General features: G+C 50.5%; 1 protein-coding gene across 3 annotated transcripts in view; it reads right to left on the bottom strand.

The window, feature by feature from the left end:
• The window catches only part of CREB1 (cAMP responsive element binding protein 1), a 39554-nt gene extending 33493 nt beyond the window's left edge, over positions 1–6061 (bottom strand). For 2 of the 3 annotated variants that reach the window (XM_069860898.1, XM_069860896.1), the window contains exon 1: positions 5775–6060. The gene's annotated coding sequence lies outside the window, so the exon portion shown is untranslated. Of the gene's footprint in view, positions 1–5774 lie in introns of all 3 variants that reach the window. The other variant, XM_069860897.1, reaches the window with a different exon arrangement.
• Positions 6062–8194: the final 2133 nt, after the last annotated feature.

An 8194-nucleotide genomic window follows, 5' to 3' on the forward strand; every position in this document is an offset into this window, starting at 1 on the left:
ACAGCACACAACCAGGAGCAGAACAGAAGGAAGAATACGTCTATCTCAGGGGAGCCACATATATTTGTGTCAGCTCAGATGAAATCACAACAACAGACTACTTCTGTTGGTATTATGCTGTGGCCTCAGAATACACTGCCCTTATGTTTCATATCTTCCCTCCTTGGTATCTCCTAGAATTTTCCTAACCGATAAAAATTTGTATGAGTTCAAGAAGAGGGGCAGGGTTCCTACTTCTGTAGTTAATGCTCTAGGCTTTTTTCCCCAAGAGATAGGCATCTACCATCTACAAACGCATAAAATTTACCAACCCTGCTCACACTGCATGTTACTTGGAGGAATGGACAGGCACCAGCAGAGTTTGAGTACAGGCTGTCTACACAGAGTCACCGCAAGAGCCATCAGGAAACGGCAAGAAAATGCTGCTTCCCATCCACCATTCCATGGGGTATAGAAGAGAAGCCAGATGAGAAAAGATTCACACTCAAGCCCTAGGAAAGGTGCAAGGGAAAGCAAAATCCGATTGATATTTCAACAGCAACAGAGAATGAGAGAACATTTACAGTAGCATCTATCAGAAAAATGCATGTAGTGTTGGACCCAAAATGTCACAGGATACTGTAGAGTTGCTGGAGAGATGATTAAGAAGACTGCAGCAAAGAGTTACAGGGAAGGGTGATGGGAGGTTAAAAGCTGGAATAAAGCATGAGAGACAGGACTGCGAAAGTGAACACTACATATACATGATATTAAAGTCTGGGAACAGCTGCTGCTCATGTTAATTTTCTCATCTTTAGCACATGCTAAAACTAAAACTTAGCTACTAACGATCAAGTGCTGCACTAAGAAGCACCCCAGTGGAATCTGTGCCATCCAGCTGTAGTTTAAAATTTTTTATGGAGGCTGCATTTTAACATTTAACAGCACGGCTGCTTGAGCTGCCCTTATCTTCCTGCTTATTCTTGCCCCACCCCATCCTCTCCCCTGATGATGTTGATATCGATACTGTGCAGCCATGCAGCAATCAAGGGAAGGAATGAAAAATAATCGGGCTCCCCACCCTGCTGGATCATTTCCCCAGTCAAGTTTACCATGCAGTAGCCCAAATATTTGCACCAGTGCAATGGACAAGACAACAAATCACCAGACATGGAGGTTCCTTCAGTCGACTTTACTGTCAAAAAAACCCTACGCTTTTAGTCCATTAGGAGGTAAATAAACTTCAGAAACCCCTAGTTTTCTCAGGCTACTGGTTTTGGTGGGGGCTTTTGTCTGCTCAAGAAAAGAACCTGCTCCTTTTAAAGTTCGGAAAGCTATCTGAAAAAGTTTCTGGCACAAGAGGAAAATGCGATCCAACCTTACACTTCCTCCAAATTGGGGGCAATATGCTTTGCTGATAACCTCATTGACCAAATAAGCTTCTGCTGGAACAGCACTTAGAGGCTGAGAGATTTTTACTCATCACTTCAACTGTCCCCTCTAAAAAGTGTGAAAACATCGAGGGCAGACATTTTTGTTTCAGTTTCCTGCATGAAGGCAGCTTCCAAACAGTTCATTATAAGGCTTCCTGTAGCTTTGTCTGAACTAGATGGCAGTGTCTTGTCTCAGAGACTAACTTAAAAGTAATGAAATCCAGAATAGTGATTGGCAGGACTCTCCTCATCTTTGGAACCATTTTTCCACCTTTTACCTAATGGGCTTGATTTATGACAAACATCAAATCTCACATTACCTTCAGGAGAAAAACTGGTGTGCTTATCTTAAGTGGTAAAAGAAACACTGTACCTATGCACTTTGCTGAAAATCACTAAGAGTACCTAACAAGCACCAGTGTTGCTTTGAACTTGTATATATATTTTACATATATATAAAACATATATATGCATCAAATCAGGAACTTGCTTACTCCAAATTCTTTATTTTCTCCCCTTTAAGTGCCTCTTCTACCACCTATTGTTTTTTATTCTCTCCAGCTCACACAGGATGCTTGAAATCCAGCACTGCCAGAAAAAAACCCCAAAACACCGAAACCAAAGAAAAGCAGCAGCATGAAATGAGAAAATCCTGGTCAGTTTTCAAATGCTTTAACTAAAAGACCGACCAGACCTTGGCACATCTTCATCTCCTGCACAGCTGACAAGGCCGGTTTAGAAACATGCAAAAATGGAAGGTGTCATATTTGTTCTCACTCACCTTTTTAACTGCAGTACAACCAAGCGATCTAAAAGTTTTGGAGAATGAGATAGGTACCAATGCCTTCACGCTGGGAGTACAGAGATTGATAACTGCAGACTGCTCAGGTTTTCATAATCACCATGAAATATGACCACACAGACTGCAGATGAGGCAGTACAATTTTTGATTCGGAGAAAAGAAATCACTGCCTTGTCATGAAACTTCAACTGCACACAGGCAGGACACCAGGGAGCTCAAGCCAAATTCAGGATGGTTGTTTCTGCAGATGAGGACTGTGTCATGTCCCAGCAAACTGACTTTAGATTATAGGCAGAAAGCTAGCATGGCCTTCCCACTGCACAGAAGCCTTGAGAAGCATGGCATGATCTCCACTTGCTTCCAGAGATACAAAAGTAGAGGTGAAGTGTGAATATCCTATTTGTTTCACAAGCGTGTCAACAGAAATTCCTTTCTGGGGCCTTGTCTACTATTAACATCTGCACCTACAGAGCTTTAGCTGTACTTGGGCCAGAAGAGGCTGTTTGCTTCTTACTGCAGCAGAACAGCTACTTTCCAGAATAACATCAGTACTACTACAGAATATGTAATATTTGACATCAGTACCAGCAACAGAGATGCTGATGCAGGCTTCCAGGAAACAGATTGATGAGTTGACAGTCTAAATGAGATGTTTCCATGTTTTCTGGACCAGCAAACCCTTCTCAGACCTTGGTTTTTTTTTTTCCCCACCTGGGGTAGCAGAGACCCTTATTAACAAAAGTATGGGAGGGGAAAAAAAAAGTAGAGCAGATGCCATTTACTGTAGATCCAGACACAAAGCTGTGAGTACTAATCTAAACATTGACGAATGAAATTTAAGCATTAAAAATTATTACAATCTTTTCCTACATGCAAATATTTTGTTTCAGGTCAGCTGTAAGAGATGCTTAGCAAATACACAACTACTTCTGCTTCCTTTTACCTCTGATCTGTGAGGATATAAAAGTGCTGAGGAAATGCAGAGATCTGAATTTGAAAATGTAGATCTGAAACTCTACTACAAAACAGAATAAAATTGTGTTTCTAAATCTACAAAAAAAAATAAGCAAGGATATACTGTCATATTTTTGTATTTAAAATGAAGTACATATTCCATCAAACCAAGAATGAATGAAATACACCAACCACTGTGCTCTCTTTAGTAGCTATCAACAGCTACATTGCTTACTGAAGTCCTCAGGTGTGTATTAACCAATTACAACTTTAGAAACCCTCTTCTCATGTTGGTGTTACTCAGAGTGGAGCGATGTAGAGCACCTTTGGCCTTCATTTCAAAAGAAACGGTGAAAGTGACAGAAAAATGGAAATTCATATACAAGGAAGGACAGGCCTATTGACACATGAATCACCAATAACCATCTTGAATAAAACTTTTCAGTGATTTCACATTTTAAAGTAAAAATACAGGTTTGACGACTCAGGGAAAGGCAGAGATGCTAGTATGTGCAAGTAGAGTCTCAAAATTTCTGTATTTCAAAATACAGTGTTTGGTTGTCACAGAGGGAAAGAACAGAAATATCCAATATTCCTAAATGAGTCTCTAGTCCTTTATTTAAGAAACAGGAAACTTGTTTCTCACCCCAGGAAAAAAAAAAAAGTCATGTTATTCCAGAAGCAGATTACATGCAGGCATTTCAATATTTAAGAGGGAGCAAAACACAATAAAGTATTTTTTAAAAATATGTTTTCTCACGAAGAAAAGTCATGCGACATGTAATTTTTTTTTATCCTTGCATATTTCTGAGAGGTGTAACAATCTTTGGTTAAATTGAGTTTGTTATTTTTAATAAGACTGCCACGTCATTTTTAGTTATTACTGTAGACAAAAATGCAGATATCCAGGTTTTGGAAGTAGGAATAAAGTCAAAATAACGTCTTCTGTTCTAGGCAACAAAACGGGGAAAAAAAAAAAAGCTGCAGAGCTGGAGCCAGGCAAGGCTGGCGAGAGGTGGAAAAGGCGGCCGAGTTGACATCTGCTATGAAAGCAGGGAGAGAGGTCAAATCCTGCTCGCTGCGCAGCACCCGAGAGTCCGTGGAAAACCGGCTAAAGCAAATCCCAAACCGAGATTTGCCAGCCACGGCCAGGCTCAAGTTCACTTCGGGTTAAAAATACTACCGGGAAGAAACACGGCAGCGAAAGGGACCCGTATCGCTGTTACGTGATCCCAAGGCTCTTCCCTCCGGCGCTCCCGGCGCGGTGTTGGGTGACCGAGGAGCAGCGCCCGCTCCCCGCGCTGCGAATGAAACAAACCACCACACCAAGCGCCGGCCCCGTCCACTTTTTATTTAAACGCTTCTCGTAGTCGTTACGGAGCCGGGAGCGCCCCCCGCTCCTCCGCCGGGGTCAGGTTAGTTTTGGTTTTATTTACACCCCGGCCCCGCAGCGCGGCCGGCGGGGAGCGGGGGAGGCAGAAAGGGAGCAGGGGATGCGGGAGGGAGCGCAGGGAGAAGCAGAAAGGGAGCAGGGGATGCAGGGCCGGGGAGCACGGGGGATGCAGAAAGGGCGCAGGAGATGCGGGGGGAAAGCGGGAGCAGCGCTAGGGGTGCGGGGAGGAAGCTGGGGGGGAAGCGGGGGGAACACAAGGGGGGCGCGGGGGAGGGCAGGGGGAGCGTAGGGGGTGCGGGAGGAAAGCAGGAGGAGCGCCAGGGGGTGAGGTGGGATGCAAGTGGGGACGCAGGGGATGCGGGGGAAAACAGGAGGAGTGCAAGGGATGCGAGGGGGGGAGCGCAGGGGATCAGGGGATGCGGGGAGAAAGCAGGAGATGCGAGGCGGGGCGCAGGGGATGCGGAGGCAAAGCAGGAGATATGAGGGGGGGGCCGCAGGGGGTGCGGAGGGAAGGCAGAAGGAGCGCCAGGGGTGCGGGGGGAAGCAGGTTATGCGGCGTGGGGTGCAGGGGAGGCGCCGGGGTGCGGGGGGAAAGCAGGGAATGTGAGGGGGGGGCGCAGGGGATGCGGTGTGGGGTGCGGGAGGATAGCAGGAGGAGCGCCAGGGGTGCGGGTGGAAGCAGGTTATGCGGTGTGGGGCGCAGGGGGAGCGCCAAGGATGCGTGGGGAAAGCAGGGGATGCGAGGGGGGACGCTGGGGATGCGGAGGGAAAGCAGGAGCGCCAGGGGTGCGTGGGGAAAGCAGGGGATGTGAGGCGGGGGGGGCGCAGGGGAGGCGCCAGGGGTGCGTGGGGAACGCAGAGGACGCGAGGGGGGACGCCAGGGGTGCGGGGGGAAGCAGGTTACGCGGTGCGGTGCGCGGCAGGAGCGCCCGGGACGCGGGGGAAAAGCGGGGTCGGCGGTGCGGGGCGCGGGGGAAGCGGGGGCCGAGCGCGGGGCTCGGTGCGGTGCGGGCTCCCCGCTCCCCGCCGCAGGGTGTCGGCGGCCCGGCGGCCGGCTCCCATCCGCCATGATCCTTTGTTCGCGGCGGGGCCGGTGCGGGGCTCGGCTCCATCTTTGGCGCCAGGCCGGGCCCCGGGGCCGCGCGGGCCCCGCCGGGCGCCGCGTCCTGCCCTCCCCCCCGCCCCTGTTCGCTGGGCGCCGTCCTCCTCTTACCGGTTACCAGGCTGCTCCGTCACTGCTTTCGTTCGCGCCCAGGATCTCGCCGCAGTTTTATTCTCTCCCCCACGTAACACACCGCGTCAAACTACACCTCCGCCGCGTCACTCGCGCACACACGGCGCTTCCCAGCCCGGCGACAGCGGCCGACTGAGCCGCGCCAGCCGGGGGAGCGAGCGCCGAGCGGCCCCCGCGCGGAAACACCCGAGCGCTCACGGAAACGCCCGAGCGCCCGCCGGGCGGCGGGAACGGCCGAGCGCGCCCGCGGCCCGCGCGGAAACAGCCGAGCGGCCGCGGAAACGCACGAAGCAGACCCGGAGTTGGGGGGAGGGGGGAGGGAGAGGCGGAAAGAGCCGAGCGGCCGCGGGAAGGCGCGAACGGCGCTTCCGCCCTGCTGGATTCGGGGCGGGGGGGAACCCGAACCCGAGCCGGCAGGGGTCAGCGGGACCACCCCACATCACACACGGAATCACTGGGTTGGAAAAGACCCCCAGGATCATCGAGTCCAACCATTCCTATCGATCACTAAACCATGTCCCTCAGCACCTCATCCATCCATCCTTTAAACACCTCCAGGGACCTTCCCTGGACTCCACCACCTCCCTGGGCAGCCTCTGCCAGTGCCCAATGACCCTTTCCGTGAAAATTTTTCCCAATGTCCAGTCTGAACCTCCCCTGGCAGAGCTTGAGGCCATTCCCTCTTGTCCTGTCCCCTGTCACTTGGGAGAAGAGGCCAGCACCCTCCTCTCCACAACCTCCTTTCAGGTAGTTACAGAAAGCAACGAAGTCTCCCCTCAGCCTCCTCTTCTCCAGGCTAAACAACCCCAGCTCTCTCAGCCGTTCCCCATAAGGCCTGTTCTCCAGCCCCCTCACCAGCTTCATTGCTCTTCTCTGGACTCGCTCCAGAGCCTCAACATCCTTCTTGTGGTGAGGGGCCCAGAACTGAACAAAGGATTCGAGGAGCGGTCTCACCAGTGCCGACTACAGAGGGAGAATAACCTCCCTGGACCTGCTGGTCACGCCATTTCTGATCCAAGCCAAGATGCCATTGGCCTTCTTGGCCACCTGGGCACACTGCTGGCTCATGTTCAGTTGCTGTCAACCAACACCCCCAGGTCCTTCTCCTCCAGGCAGCTTTCCAGCCAGACTTCTCCTAGTCTGTAGCTGCACAGGGTTGTTGTGCCCCAAGTGCAGGACCCGGCATTTGGCCTTGTTAAACCTCATCCCATTGGTCTCAGCCCAGCGCTCCAGTCTGTTCAGATCCCTTTGCAGAGCCTCCCTACCCTCCAGCAGATCCACACTTCCACCCAGCTTAGTGTCATCCGCAAACTTGCTAAGGGTGCACTCGATGCCTTCATCCAGGTCATTGATGAAGACACTGAACAGGGCTGGACCCAGCACTGAGCCCTGGGGAACCCCACTTGTCACTGGCCTCCAGCTGGAGTTAGTTCCATTTCCCACCACTCTCTGGGCCTGGCCATCCAACCAGTTTTCCACCCAGGAGAGTGTTCACCTCCCCAGTCCAGAGGCTGACAGTTTCTGAAGCAGAATGCTATTGCCCCAGGGAGCGATCCCCTTGGAGGGTACAGCCAGGCAGGAGCCGTGGCAGCACAGATTCTCACTTCCACGCTTGTGGATGAATTTTCCTGCTACTCTTAGGCACGTTCCATTACTTTCTGAGGTCTTTTTTTTTAACATGAGCTTCACGAGAGTTGAATCTCTGCTGATTTGGAGCTTCAGAGCCAGCTCTGACCTTACGTTGGAGATGGGGAAAGGCCGCAAGGGGAGGTGATATCAGCAGACACATGTTCACACAGATCAGACTGAACACAGGGTGTTATCATCTCCAAAGAATGAACAGGGTCTGGGAAAACACCATTTGAAAGAAATTATGCTATAAAAAGCATAAATAAATGCTGTAATATAATATGCTATAAAAAACATATGCTATAACATAATATGTTATAAAAAACATAGTATCAGAGGGACATTCTGTCTACCTTTCAAAAAAACCCAAAGCCCAATTACTTAGAACAGTTTAGGTTGGAAGGGACCTTAAAGCCCATCCAGTCCAACCCCCTGCCATGGGCAGGGACACCTCCCACCAGACCAGGCTGCCCAAGGTCCATCCAACCTGGCCTTGAACACCGCCAGGGATGGGGCAGCCACAGCTTCCCTGGGCAACCTGGGCCAGTACTCACCACCCTCACTGTGAAGAAATTCCTCCTTATGTCTAGTCTAAATCTGCCCCTCTCCAGTTTATACGCACTGCCCCTCGTCCTATCACTACAAGCCTTTGTGAACAGTCCCTCCCCAGCTTTCTTGCAGCCCCTTCAGGTACTGGAAGGTCACTATAAGGTCTCCTTAAATAAAAAAATATTCCACTTTTTGTAACTAACTCCTCCTCGTATCAGCTG

Source organism: Phaenicophaeus curvirostris, chromosome 7, assembly GCF_032191515.1.
Source record: "Phaenicophaeus curvirostris isolate KB17595 chromosome 7, BPBGC_Pcur_1.0, whole genome shotgun sequence".
NCBI lineage: Eukaryota > Metazoa > Chordata > Aves > Cuculiformes > Cuculidae > Phaenicophaeus > Phaenicophaeus curvirostris.